The sequence below is a fragment of the Apium graveolens genome, chromosome 2 (assembly GCF_009905375.1).
Source record: "Apium graveolens cultivar Ventura chromosome 2, ASM990537v1, whole genome shotgun sequence".
NCBI classification, from domain to species: Eukaryota; Viridiplantae; Streptophyta; class Magnoliopsida; order Apiales; family Apiaceae; genus Apium; species Apium graveolens.
Window position 1 is genome coordinate 202,608,373 of NC_133648.1, and position 16,163 is coordinate 202,624,535.

The window sequence follows — 16,163 nt, forward strand, 5'->3', positions numbered from 1 at the left end:
AATTAAACTCACTCACCAATGTATGATTACCTCTCAATGTTAAGACAATAACACTTAGAGTTGATTAACTAATTATTAACTACAATTAACTACTAGAATTAAGCACTTAATTAACACTCGAATTAACAATATTAAAACACTCATGAGATCACAACTTCATTACTACTTCCTTCAATAGCTATTGTTATTACCCTTAGCATGCAACAATGATGATATTAATCGAATAACACGAAACTGATAAAAGCCAACTTTCATTGTACTAATACCATTCTACCAAACATCCATAATTAATATAGAAGTTGAATAGGCATCAATTATCTTGAGTCCCTATATGTCTACAGAAATGGACAACATAACGATTTAAGCACAAGTTATTCCTTTTGATTACACAGGGCGAATAAAACTGTTAGAGTTACCCACTAATCATGAAACATCATACATGAACCTATGCTAGCATGGTAAGTTCTAAATCTCAAGATCCACCGTCGCTTCACAAGAGATTAACACCCTATCTTATATGTTCGCGACGCACATAAGACGAATACGCACAACCAATACTAGATATCATACAATCATCACACACTAAGGTATTAAATAACTAACTAAAGAATTCTATAGTAAATCCGTTACGACCCCATGATCACGATTAGCCCATGATAGCACTCATCGTCATCATGGGTTCATATGAAAACATGATAAATAAACACAAGAGAATAATAACTAAAACTACTTATATTAAACCAGAGTACGTCACAAAAGTAAATAGGTTCAAAGCAAGAAAACTAGCATCCAACATTAAAACGAAATAAAGAATTACAAGAAAATATGCTTCCTCTTCGTTGCGGTGTGCTAAAACGGTCTTCTTCCTTATCTCCTTCGCTCCTTGATTAATACAACGATCCAACCTCCGTGAAATGTCATTGAAATCTACTTATATAGGAGTCCCATAAAACCCAGATTACTCAGAAGTTGGAAGCCAAATAGAAATAGGAGTCTAAAATAATTATTCTGAAATTACGACCCTGCGCGGCCGCTCAGCATAGCTGAGCGGGCGCTCAGCTTCCTGCGCGGCCGCTCAGCTTAGCTGAGCGGGCGCTCAGACCCTTTCTGGAAAAATGGTCTGTTTTGCTCCGTTTCTTCGCTGCAATCGGCTCCTATCTTCCTACTTGCAATGCTAAACACATGCCAAGGCTTATTATTGATAAATTCTCTCCCGAAATGCAACTAATACCCTGAAATGCACAAACACTAGAAAAACGCATCAAATACAGAAAATACTTGATTTCAAGACACCAATTTAAGCTATTATAAGACGTTCTAAGTGGTATAAAATGCCACTTATCGCACTCCCAAACTTAAATCGATGCTGGTCCTCAAGCGTCACAGACTCGCAAAAATAAAATAAAAACATGCATGAATGCACTCTATATGAAATGCAGCGATCCCCCTTACTACGACCAAACCAACCAACTTACGACATCTCAACAAATACAATTAGGCGAATAAAGATCAATCGAATCATACAAACTAACATACAGCCAGAAACGTGGTGTGTGCAGATGCTTAACAGATATGCTTCGGAACTAGATTAATTATCATGACTCAACTATCCTCAAGGCAATCGCATGATTATACAAAGAATAAAAATTCTAGGCACAAAGTGACTTATAACACTTCAAGAATCCTGGAGCTTATTACGGAATCATGTTTTTTATATATAACAACAAATGCTTATTTGACCGTGCAATGAGTGAGGTCCACGAAAGACTTATATAATGACATCCATGTAGCGAGCGTTAGGTTAGCGGATCCCAGACTATAAAAGCCTTAGGTCACTAGGCACAAAGTCCCCTAAGAACTTAATAACTCGAATACCAAATAGCCCACTCGTGATCAATTATGCATTAACTATATTTTTTTTCTTTTCTTTTTTTTTCTCTTTTTTTTCTTCTTTTTTTTTCAAAATTTCTAAGTAAGTGTGTTTCGCTCCCTCTTGCTCAACCCTAGACTACTCGCATAAACATACGAGTCGGCTACTAGCCATTTGACGCCTAGCCACAATTAGAAATGAATTCCAATTTTCACTCCATTTTTTTCTTTTCATGCCTTTTATCACTAAGAACCTATTATAAAATTCTAAGCATAATAAATAGATTAACCTCGAAAACCATTAAACCATAACAACAATCTAGTCCTCTTAAGCATTCCCCAAGACTTAGTGAAATTACAAGTGTTTCTAGCATGCATATCACCCTACACGATATAACATCACTTTAACGCTATCACTACACTCGCATCAACATCACAAATCAATTGGTAAATCAGCGCAAAAGGGATCATGGAAAATGCATGAGCTACATGACATGATAAACAAATAAAGCTATAAATAAAAAAAACTATATGGTAAAAATTATGCAATTATATGAACTAAACTATCATGAATATGCAACTATATGACACACACACAAAATATTCCTTAACTACCACCCCCAAACTTAAAATCTTCACTGTCCCCAGTGAATGTAGTAGAAAGGAACACATGGTATATCTACTCGGAGAGATCATCACCATCATCACCCTCAGAGGGTGGTGTATCAGGAGGCGGATATGCAGAGTCCTCACCAAAAACTGGCCACTGGATGTCAGCTCCAAGGCCTCGAAAAGTAGTCCCTAGTGCAAGGGTGAGCTCCTGAGCAAACCTGCTCTACGTCTCGTACATAGCATCCATCTTCCGTGACAGCCTCCTATACTGGGCATCAGCCATCCCAGCACCCTCCTGAGCTCTAGAAGAACCAGCCTCATCATGCCTTGGCCTCGCCATGGCAGCACCTCATGCTGGACGCCCTTCTGGAAGACGATAACCAGCCCATGCTCCTCGGGCTCACCACCGGTCCACTCCTGCATCGCATGCAGAGTCCCGGAGTCAATAGGAACGGCCGACAACTGCAATTGCTCATGAGACGGCCACTGAACTCCCACCGCTCGGTAAAGCTTGGTAACCGTAGATGCATAAGGGATGTTCATGTGCTTAGCTCCCCTCAAAAACTTCAGAATTCCTTGGTAGATAAACTCACCAAGGTCCATATAGTACTCCTCATTCAAAATTCCCCACAATAACTGTGCTCTCTCAACTGTGACCTCATGTACATGCGAAGTAGGCAAAATATTAGCACAAATAAAAGCATTCCATGCACGAGCATACCTATTCATGGCGATCGCCGGAAAGTGACGATACTCATTAGTTCCAGTCTTGAAGGTCCAAACTATGCCCGACCTACAGAGAGTAGCACAAATCAAATCCAAGTCAAAATCCTCAGCAGTCTTCTCGTTCCAGTTCTCCTCCGTGGGCTTCCTCTGTCTCTGCCCAATCACACGGCGAATCACCGCAGGTTGATAATCCACCGTCATCCCCCGGACCACAGAATACCCATTCTTCTCGGCCTTCGCGTTCGCATAGAACTCGCGAACTACGCTCATCGGCACTGCTTCAGGCGACTCACAAAAAGCAATCCACCCCTTCTCAGCAATCATAGGCAACAACTCACCATCCCTCCCCGATGGTAAGAATCCCCTCTCCTTCAAAATTGGCTTTCCCAGAAGCCTAGTATACTCCTCCTCAGCAGCCCTATCATTCAAACGAGGCCTCACAGTAGTACCCCTCGAGGAATCAGCAGTAGGGACAGTGCTGCTACTATCGATAGTCCTTGCTCTCTTGGGTGCCATCGAAATAAAGTAAAAGTGCTTGAGATTTGTGTTTTTGGGTTTGGGAGAGAGTTTAGGGTTTGAAAGTGTATGGGAGATATATGGGATAGGTGTATGTATATATAGGGTATGGATTAGGGTAGAATTTGATTAGGAGTGGGTTTAAGGGTTAAAATCATGGGATAATGGGGAAATAGGTCGTGGGTTTATGGGCTGTGTTTTGTGTTTTTATTTTTCTGATTTTTTTGGATTTTGTTTTAACATAAAAAAATTTCTCCCAATCAGCCCCTGAGCGGTCGCTCAGCAGAGCTGAGCAGGCGCTCAGGGGGCTTTTGGAATTTTTTTTTCCAGGCTCCATTTTTCTGATTTTTTTATGGTTTTGGATAGGTTGTTAACTTCTAAGGGTTCCTGTAACAACAAATCATGGGTTGCCTCCCCCGAAGCGCTTCTTTTTCGTCATTAGCTTGACGTTACGTACCTTTCCTCAAGTTGACAATAAAATGGCACTAACCACTTCCCGGTTTGCCGTGTCCCCATAGTAGTGCTTCAAACACTGACCATTAACCTTGAATGCTTGGTCCGGATCATTCTCAAAAATCTCCACCGCTCCATGTGGAAACACAGTTTTGACAATAAAAGGTCCATACCATCTTGATTTCAACTTCCCAGGAAAAGTCGGAGACGAGAATTGAATAAAAGAACTTGTTGCCCCGACACGAATAACTTAGGATGTAGCTTTCTATCGTGCCACCTTTTCACTTTTTCCTTATACATTTTGTTGTTTTGGTACGCTTGGAGTCGAAATTCATCAAGTTCATTAAGCTGAAGCATTCGCTTCTTTCCAGCTGCATCTAGATCCAGGTTCAACTTCTTCAACGCCCAATAGGCCTTATACTCAAGCTCCGCAGGTAAATGACATCCCTTACCATACACCAGTTGAAACGGGGACATACCAAGTGGAGTTTTATATGTTGTTCTGTAAGCCCAAACAGCTTCATCGAGCTTTAAAGACCAATCCTTCCTTGACGGACAAACAACCTTCTCTAAGATGTGCTTGATCTCTCTGTTAGACACTTTCGCTTGACCATTTGTTTGCGGATGATAGGCAGTAGCAACTCGATGATTCACATTGTAGTGCTGCATCATAGAAGTGAACTTACGGTTGCAGAAATGCGACCCTTCATCACTTATGATTACTCGTGGCGTTCCAAACCTTGTGAAAATCTGCTTATGAAGAAAATTCAACACTGCATTTGCATCATTTGTCGGTAGAGCTTTGAATTCTACCCATTTTGAAACATAATCGACTGCCAGCAAGATGTACTGATTATTGCAGGATGAGATAAAAGGCCCCATGAAATCGATTCCCCAAACATCAAAGACCTCGACTTCAATCATTATATTTTACGGCATCTCATCCTTTCTCGTAAGATTTCCCACTCTTTGGCAACGATCACAACTTACAACAAACTGATGAGCATCCTTAAACAAAGTAGGCCAGAAAAAACCTGCTTGCAGAATACGAGGTACCGTCTTCTCACCACCATAGTGTCCACCATAAACTGTGGAGTGGCAGTCTCGTAATATCCCCTCCGTCTCAAAAAGATGGGATACATCTCCTGATAATCTGGTCAGCTCCCTGTCTAAACAAATATGGTTCATCCCACATATACCACTTCACCTCATGTAGAAACTTCTTCTTTTGAGCTGTGGTCAAATTAGGAGGCATTATATTGTTGACAAGATAATTCACAATATCTGCGAACCATGGCTCTTCCTCCTGAACTGCGAACAACTGCTCATCCGGAAAAGATTCGTTGATCAATGTCTTATCATGTGAAGTAGACTCAGGATTTTCCAATCTAGAGAGATGGTCAGCTACTTGATTCTCAGTATCATTTCGATCCTTGATCTCTAACTCAAATTCTTATAGCAAGAGCACCCAACGAATAAGTCTCGGCTTCGAATCCTTCTTAGAAACCAAATAGTGAATGGCCGCATGATCAGTGAATACTGTCACATTTGTCCCAAGCAGATAGGATCGAATTTTTTTGAAACCAAAGACTATAGCCAAGAGCTCCTTCTCAGTAGTGGTGTAGTTCATTTGGGCCCCATTTAAGGTCTTGCTAGCATAGTAGACCACATGAAAGAGATTATTCTTGCGCTGCCCAAGAACTGCGCCCACCGCATAATCACCCGCATCACACATCATCTCAAAAGGCTCTGTCCAATCAGGTGTTGTAATAACTAGTGCAGTTATCAAACTCTGCTTAAGAGTCTCGAATGCCGTCAAACATTCATCATCAAATTTGAAAGGCACATCCTTCTCAAGCAAGTTGCACAGCGGTTTAGATATCTTCGAAAAGTCCTTGATGAAACGCCGATAAAAACCCGCATGACCAAGAAAACTACGGATTCCTTTCACAAAAATAGGTGGTGGAAGATTTTCAATGACTCCCACCTTGGCTTTGTCCACCTCAAGACCCTTGCTAGAGACCTTATGCCCAAGAATAATGCCTTCACGCACCATAAACTGACATTTTTCCCAATTGAGCACCAAATTAGTTTCTACACACCTTTTGATCACTACACGAAGATTATTCAAATATTCATCATACGAATGTCCAAAGACGGAGAAGTCGTCCATGAACACCTCGACATTATTTCCAATCATGTCATAGAATATAGCCATCATACATCTCTGAAAAGTGGTCGGTGCGCCACATAACCCAAATGAAACTCTGCGAAAAGCAAACGTGCCAAATGGACAAGTGAAGGTAGTCTTTTCTTGATCCTCTGGTGCAATACAAATCTGATTATACCCTGATTAGCCATCCAGAAGATAATAATACTCATGACCAGCCAACCTGTCAAGCATCTGATCAATAAACGGAAGCGGGAAGTGATCCTTCCTTGTGGCCTTGTTCAACTTTCTGTAATCCATGAATACTCTCCATCCTGTGACTGTTCGAGTGGGGATGAGCTCGTTCTTTACATTTGCTACCACAGTGATACCTCCTTTCTTAGGTACACATTACACGGGGCTCACCCAAGAACTGTCAGAATTAGGATAAATGATTCCTGCATCCAGCCACTTCAGAATTTCTTTCTTCACCACCTCTTTCATGATAGGATTAAGTCTGCGCTGTTGCTCAACAGTCGGCTTACTACCCTCCTCTAGCAGAATCTAATGCATGCAATATGAAGGGCTGATCCCTTTTATGTCTGCTATGGTCCATCCAATAGCCGATTTGAATTCTCTCAAGATCCTTAAGAGCTTGTCCTCCTCACTACCTGAAAGGTCAGATGCAATAATAACAGGTAAAGTAGATGCATCACCTAAAAAAGCATACCTCAAGAGTTCAGGCAATGGCTTAAGCTCCATGGTGGGTGCTTCCTCAATAGATTGTTTGAGCTTTTCTTCAGCATTTTTGAGGTCAGAAGTACCAAGAGATTCAAACGACATGTCTAGCTTTCGCCTTCAGGGAGAAGCATTAAGATATTGTAGTTGCTTATTGCCATCCTCATCATCACTGTCAAAATCCCCCATTAAGGCCATCTCTAATGCATCAGACATTAGCATATGATCGAGTTCTGAAGTAACCGCAGAATCAATCAAATCCACTTTTAAGCACTCATCATCTTCTGTAGGGAATTTCATTGCTTTGAATACATTAAATGTCACATCCTGATCCTGCACCCGCATAGTAAGTTCACCTTTCTGCACATCTATCAAGGTACGGCCTGTAACCAAGAAAGGACTTCCCAACATTATGGGAATCTTCTTATCTTACTCGAAATCCAGAATAACAAAGTCTGCAGGAAAGAAGAGCTTATCCGCCTTTACTAGAACATCCTCCACTATGCCTCTTGGGTAAGTAATAGAACGACCAGCCAATTGTAGAGACATGTAGGTAGGTTTTGGATCAGGCAAATCCAACTTTTTAAAGATCGACAACGGCATCAGATTGATGCTTGCTCCCAAATCACAAAGGCACTTATCAAAAGACAACTTGCCAATGGTGCAAGGAATGGTGAAGCTACATGGATCTTTAAGCTTTGGAGGTAACTTTTGCTACAGCACAGCACTTCATTCTTCCGTTAGAGCAACGGTCTCAAGGTCATCCAGTTTCACCTTACTTGAAAGAATACTCTTCATAAACCTCACATAACTAGGCATTTGCTCCAGAGCCTCAGCGAAAGGTATATTGATGTGAAGTTTCTTAAACACCTCCAGAAACTTACCGAACTGCTTATCCAGTTTTTGTTGTTGCAATCTCTTAGGGAAAGGTGGTGGAGGATAGAGTTGTTTCTCCCCTGTATTACCATCAGGTAGAGTGTGTTCAACAATAGTCTTCCTTGGTTCCTCCGCTTTCTCCTTTTGCTTAGCTTCTTCATCTCCAACTTCAGCTTCTCCTTCTTTTGCTTTTTCAGCATCAACAACTTTTCCAGACCTTAAGGTAATAGCCTTGACTTGCTCTTTAGCTTCCTTCCTGCTTGGCACTTCAGTGTCATTGGGAAGTGTGCTAGGTTGACGATTGAGCACTGTATTGGCTATTTGACCAATTTGATTTTCCAAGGTCTTGATCGACACCGCCTGACTCTTGCACAATAGCTTAAGTTCCTCAAAATCAGCACTAGTGGGTGTAGCCGCACCTCCCTGTTAAGGATATGATTGCCTTTGAGCATACTGCTACGGTTGCTGGAATCCAGGTGGATTGAACTGTTTACTTACGCCTTGCTGATATGGTTGCTGAATAGCATTCTGATTATTACCCCAGCTGAAATTTGGATAATTTCTGTTGTTAGGATGATAAGTAGCTGGCACAGGCTGCTGTTGTCGCTGATAATTATTCACATACTGAACAGATTCGTTAACAAGAGAACACTGATCCGTAGCATGAGAACCTGCACAAAGCTCACAGACCATAGCTATCTGATTGACTCCATAGGTGGCTAGAGAATCGACCTTCATAGACAGCGCTTGGAGCTGCGCTGCAATAGCGGTGGCTGCATCGAATTCCAGAATACCTGCTACCTTCCCAGGCATCATCCTTTGAGTTGGGTTTTGATGCTCATTTGCAGCCATAGTCTCAATAAGATTATAAGCCTCAATATAGCTTTTGGCCCACAAGGCGCCTCCAGCTGCTGCATCGACATTGGGCCGAGATTGGGCCCCCAAACCATTATAGAAACCAGTGATCACCATCCAATCGGGCATTCCATGATGTGGACACTTTCTCAACATCTCCTTGTAGCGCTTCCAAGCTTCACACATAGATTCTGTAGGTTGCTGCGTAAATTGAGTAAGAGCACTCCTCATAGCAGCAGTCTTTGACATTAGATAAAACTTCACCAGAAACTTTTGGCAAGATCTTGCCAAGTAGTGATGGAGCCAGGTAGTTCAGAATGTAACCGGTCCTTAGCATTATCCCTCAGAGAGAATGGGAAAAGCCTCAGCTTGATAGCTTCATCAGTCACACCATTATATTTGAAAGTACTGCAGATCTCGACAAAATTCCTTATGTGCATGTTGGGGTTTTCAGTCGCAGCTCCTCCGAAAGAAACAGAATTCTGCACCATCTGAATAGTGCCCGACTTGATTTCAAAGGTGTTAGACTGAATAGCCGGATGAAGAATGCTTGACTGAATGTCATCAATTTTAGGCCGAGAAAAGTCCATAAGAGCTGGATCTGCCGGAACAATACGATCACCCATGATTACTGGCTCTTTCTGCTCACTTCCTGAATCCGAATCTTCAAAATCTATCTTCTACGGAATATCAAGAACTTCGTCTATCTCCTCAGCTGTATCTAAAGTCCTCTTGCGAGTACGAGAACGAGTTTGCATAAACGCTCGCTAAAGTACCTGAAACACAACCGGAAACAATAAGTACACACGTCTTAATCACTCGGTCCTAATGACCAATGATGGTAAGTACATAAACTAAACAAATACGCCGACTCCCCGGTAGCGGCGCCAAAAACTTGTTAAGGCGAAAACACGCGCTAATAACACACGCAAGTATACGCGTTCGCAAGTAATATAGAATACTTTCTAGTTCGTTCCCACAGAGACTCAGACTAATTATGTTCAATTAAACTCACTCACCAATGTATGATTACTTCTCAATGTTAAGACAATAACACTTAGAGTTGATTAACTAATTATTAACTACAATTAACTATTAGAATTAAGCACTTAATTACCACTCGAATTAACAATATTAAAATACTCATGAGATCACAACTTCATTACTACTTCCTTCAATAGCTATTGTTATTACCCTTAGCATGCAACGGTGATGATATTAACCGAATAACACGAAACTGAGCCAACTTTCATTGTACTAATACCATTCTACCAAACATCCATAATTAATATAGAAGTTGAATAGTCTTCAATTATCTTGAGTCCCTATATGTCTACAGAAATTGACAACATAACGATTTAAGCACAAGTTATTCCTTTTGATTACACAGGGCGAATAAAACTGTTAGAGTTACCCACTAATCATGAAACATCATACATGAACCTATTGTAACGCCCCCAAATCCGGGGTCAGGGGATTTGGTCGTCACGATGAAATCTCAATCCAAAATAACCTGTTAAATCAATAAATAAATGCCAGCGGAAGATATTTATCATTTATGACCCCAACTAATCCAAGATCTTTTAAGGTTACAGTTCTAGAAACAAGAAATCAAAATTCCACAAATAATTTTTCACTTTCTTTTAAAACTCTGTTCAACAAATCTCAAACTCAAAACTAAACCCACTAGTATAACTTCGAAATGAAGTATACTAGGCCCAAATAAAATACACAACTATAATATAATATAATATAAACAACTTTACATAATAAAACTTACACTAGTCCGCAAACCCTGGACCAACCACCTTCGAAAAGCTTCTTCTTTGCTTCCTCGAACTATGCAGCTAAACAGCGCAAGCTAATCCTCACTGGAGGTTAAATTTAAAAACAGGCAAGTATGAGCCGAAGAAATGCTCAGCAAGATCATTATAGCATATATATGGTCGTTTTGATATAAAACCGACATCTGCATCAGCGCAGAACATTTAAAATCATAATTGCTGAATCATAAAACTTTAGTTGAAGAATCCCAGAATTGATTCCTTAATTGTATTCAAAACCATTTTGATATTTTTGAGCGAAATGCTTCAGCACTACTTTGAATCTTGACGAGAATAAAACTCGTAAAACAGTGTTTACGGAAATATCGTAAACAACAATAACATGAAACAATGATTATGGATTGAATCATAAACTTTATTCAAAATTCAACTCTTGAAATTAATACTTATTTTGTTGTCATATCAAATTAGATATCAATACGAACTTTGATGCTCACAACACCCATACTGAAATCAACATCAATCATCTATACTAATACCACCTTTGATATTTAACAACAACGTAAGTATCCACAAAATCAGAAACTGAATCAAAGCCACAATTCACTTTTAATTCAAAACGAAATCAGTACTTTTAATCCAAAAAGAATCAGTTGATAAATTATTTATTCTATGAATATCAAAAATGATATGATAATTTAGATTAGGATCATCCTCCGACGGACGTACTATCACATGCTGATCAGCCCGTGTGATAGCACAAGGTCATGATTCATAGAAAAGTGACCCCAAAAACACGAGTACTCAAACAAAAAGGCATAACTAGCCTGTGGCAAAATGGTGTCATAATATTCATATGGCACTTAGAAATAGCCCTCCGCTGGACCGTCCGTCCCGGTCACTTACGCAATTATGATCCAATCTTAAAACCTTTTATTGAAATGGGGTCATAATAACCGACACCCGAAATAATTTTATTCCCCCAATTCTTGGGTAGGAATATTCGCAACCAAATCACTTTTCTCAAATCCAAAACATTTGCAAATCCAGAAATTGGATAAGTAAAATCACTTGACTATTCTGAATATAGAATAACAGATGAGTATTTGCATAAACAGAATTATTTAATTCAGCGATATGTAAAACATTTATCTATTCCGAACAGAGAATAGGGAAAACAATACTTGCATAATATAATTCGAAATAAACGTCACTTGAATGATAAGTGAAGTCAGGGGTACTTGCATAATATGAATCGAAATAAACGTCACTTGAATGATAAGTGAGGTTAGTGTACTTGCATAATATGAATCGAAATAAACGTCACTTGAATGATAAGTGAGGTTAGTGTACTTGCATAATATGAATCGAAATAAACGTCACTTGAATGATAAGTGAGGTTAGTGTACTTGCATAATATGAATCGAAATAAACGTCACTTGAATGATAAGTGAGGTTAGTGTACTTGCCTTTGGGTTTTTAGCAGTTAGCACACTCGCAAACACGCATCAGTTCTGACATTTTGTCTTAAGACATCACTGTCCTTCTTTTCAACACTTGACTGATATGCTGCTCCTGCAATTGCTAGAAGCCAGATACCCAATACCATTCCATCTCATTCTTTATCCAACGTCTTGTCCCGATCAACTCGAGAGATCCGCATCTTAGATCGAGATATTGGTATCAACAAAACGGGCTCGATTAGAGCTTCATTTTGGTAATCAGAACGTCTCAAACCGATTTGTAAATCTCCGGGAATCATTTAATTTGTGTCAAGAACAAGATTATAGCCCCAAGAACAATGTTCTTGAACTTTCTATTTTCTGAAAATTTTTGGTAAAAATAATTAATAAAAAGAAATTGCAGCTATTTATATTTATGGAATATTGGATCGTTCTGGATCGTTTTGGATCGTTTTGGATCATTAAATTAGTTGCTTAGCCGCTAAGTAACTGCAATAACGATCCGATTCAATACCAAAATTGGATAATTATCAAAACCGAGCTTTTTATAAAACATTATATACGAGAATAATATAAAAATATCCCGTCTCTCAAAAATACGGGTTTTATTGATTACCGAAATAACTGTCGTATCGAAAATCTTGCGCCGGGCCGCGCACGGGTCAAACCGTAATCCGAATCGAAAAAGTCAAAACACGGAAAATGTCCGGAATTACCCGATTAGGTTAGGAAGGAGTTTTCGGAAAAGTTTCGGGTTGTAAAAACGCAAAAAACGGTTGAAGTCGGACGATTCCTGGCTTTATAAAATAATTTTGGTAATTATTCAGAAAATAATTAATAATACATAAATCATTATAAAATCATATAACACTCCAAAAATTACCAGAAAAATATCACAATTATCTATATTTTATTCTAGACATATAAAAATTTAAATACTCAAATAATATCACATCTAAACACCCAAACATCAATTCCACTTATCAGATAATTCACCTAAAATCACATAAATAATTCCAAATAATTATAATAATAATATTTGAAAATATGGGATATTACAATCTACCCACCTTATAAGGATTCCGTCCTCGGAATCAGTAGAAGAAAGCACTAAGGGTTTTCTAACCAACTTTCCATCACACCGCCTTACTTTGACTTGACCAGGATACTCAACTTAACTTGATTGGTATACCTTCGAATATTTGAGATGATAAAATCATAGAAAAGAAAAGAATTTCATATCATAACAGGATAGAATCTGAATTGGAGAAAAAAAATATTGTTGCAATGAAATAATAACTGAGAGATCAATATGATCAAACGAACTTGGTATTGCGTGTCCAAATTAAGACACTACTAAAGGTTGTTAACCTTCATGTATTCACAACACACACAAGTGATGGCGTCCCATCCAACTCCTATCACACAAACAGGGATACCTTGTGTCCCCTATTATTAGGGTTGTTCATCTCAGTCAGAATAAAAGAATATCAAAGGAATCCAAGATCAAATGAATAAAATTGGAAAGATTTCAAAGCTGATATTTCTGAAGGAAATGAAATCCAGAGAACAAAATTCTGGCACCAAAATGAGCAAGTGGTGTCACATCATCAAGAAACTATTCACCAACTAAGAAAAGTGGAATTAATTTATCATAACTTGACAGAGCTATCAAAACCTGAAAAATAGGCTTCATGACAACCTCTGGCACATTTAAAACACAGTTATGATTGAAAATGAGTGTTAGGGAATATATCCTCCAACAATTACTTCTTTTTGAGAGATGTCAAAAGGAATTATAGAAAGAAAAGGTATTGCCAAAGTCTTAATACTTATCTTCAATTTGAACTCTTTAGTTGACTCACCCTCTGATTCTAGACGCTCCTTAACGTTCCAAAGATATCGATAATCTCCATCATCGTCGAATCGTAGTAGCCTCGAAAGATTCCACCATATAAGTTTTGCAACTGCCAGGAGTTCCATCTAGCTCAGCACAACCATCTCAAACGAATACGCCTATCTTAACTTATTCGTTGGTACTATATCCAATAGTCCAACAGGAACTCGATATGAGCTCAAACGTCCTCACATAGCTATACACACTCCTACACACTCTCGTTTCTAGTTTACTATAATCTCAGCTCTGATACCAACCTGTAACGCCCCCAAATCCGGGGTCAGGGGATTTGGTCGTCACGATGAAATCTCAATCCAAAATAACCTGTTAAATCAATAAATAAATGCCAGCGGAAGATATTTATCATTTATGACCCCAACTAATCCAAGATCTTTTAAGGTTACAGTTCTAGAAACAAGAAATCAAAATTCCACAAATAATTTTTCACTTTCTTTTAAAACTCTGTTCAACAAATCTCAAACTCAAAACTAAACCCACTAGTATAACTTCGAAATGAAGTATACTAGGCCCAAATAAAATACACAACTATAATATAATATAATATAAACAACTTTACATAATAAAACTTACACTAGTCCGCAAACCCTGGACCAACCACCTTCGAAAAGCTTCTTCTTTGCTTCCTCGAACTATGCAGCTAAACAGCGCAAGCTAATCCTCACTGGAGGTTAAATTTAAAAACAGGCAAGTATGAGCCGAAGAAATGCTCAGCAAGATCATTATAGCATATATATGGTCGTTTTGATATAAAACCGACATCTGCATCAGCGCAGAACATTTAAAATCATAATTGCTGAATCATAAAACTTTAGTTGAAGAATCCCAGAATTGATTCCTTAATTGTATTCAAAACCATTTTGATATTTTTGAGCGAAATGCTTCAGCACTACTTTGAATCTTGACGAGAATAAAACTCGTAAAACAGTGTTTACGGAAATATCGTAAACAACAATAACATGAAACAATGATTATGGATTGAATCATAAACTTTATTCAAAATTCAACTCTTGAAATTAATACTTATTTTGTTGTCATATCAAATTAGATATCAATACGAACTTTGATGCTCACAACACCCATACTGAAATCAACATCAATCATCTATACTAATACCACCTTTGATATTTAACAACAACGTAAGTATCCACAAAATCAGAAACTGAATCAAAGCCACAATTCACTTTTAATTCAAAACGAAATCAGTACTTTTAATCCAAAAAGAATCAGTTGATAAATTATTTATTCTATGAATATCAAAAATGATATGATAATTTAGATTAGGATCATCCTCCGACGGACGTACTATCACATGCTGATCAGCCCGTGTGATAGCACAAGGTCATGATTCATAGAAACGTGACCCCAAAAACACGAGTACTCAAACAAAAAGGCATAACTAGCCTGTGGCAAAATGGTGTCATAATATTCATATGGCACTTAGAAATAGCCCTCCGCTGGACCGTCCGTCCCGGTCACTTACGCAATTATGATCCAATCTTAAAACCTTTTATTGAAATGGGGTCATAATAACCGACACCCGAAATAATTTTATTCCCCCAATTCTTGGGTAGGAATATTCGCAACCAAATCACTTTTCTCAAATCCAAAACATTTGTAAATCCAGAAATTGGATAAGTAAAATCACTTGACTATTCTGAATATAGAATAACAGATGAGTATTTGCATAAACAGAATTATTTAATTCAGCGATATGTAAAACATTTATCTATTCCGAACAGAGAATAGGGAAAACAATACTTGCATAATATAATTCGAAATAAACGTCACTTGAATGATAAGTGAAGTCAGGGGTACTTGCATAATATGAATCGAAATAAACGTCACTTGAATGATAAGTGAGGTTAGTGTACTTGCATAATATGAATCGAAATAAACGTCACTTGAATGATAAGTGAGGTTAGTGTACTTGCATAATATGAATCGAAATAAACGTCACTTGAATGATAAGTGAGGTTAGTGTACTTGCATAATATGAATCGAAATAAACGTCACTTGAATGATAAGTGAGGTTAGTGTACTTGCCTTTGGGTTTTTAGCAGTTAGCACACTCGCAAACACGCATCAGTTCTGACATTTTGTCTTAAGACATCACTGTCCTTCTTTTCAACACTTGACTGATATGCTGCTCCTGCAATTGCTAGAAGCCAGATACCCAATACCATTCCATCTCATTCTTTATCCAA

The 16,163-nt window shown here is 38.5% G+C and overlaps 1 non-coding gene across 1 annotated transcript; it reads left to right on the forward strand.

Moving 5' to 3' along the window:
* Positions 1 to 8,921: 8,921 nt before the first annotated feature.
* On the forward strand, positions 8,922 to 9,028 carry LOC141709232 (small nucleolar RNA R71). The gene has a single exon (XR_012569820.1). It is a non-coding gene; the product is annotated as a small nucleolar RNA R71 (small nucleolar RNA).
* Positions 9,029 to 16,163: the final 7,135 nt, after the last annotated feature.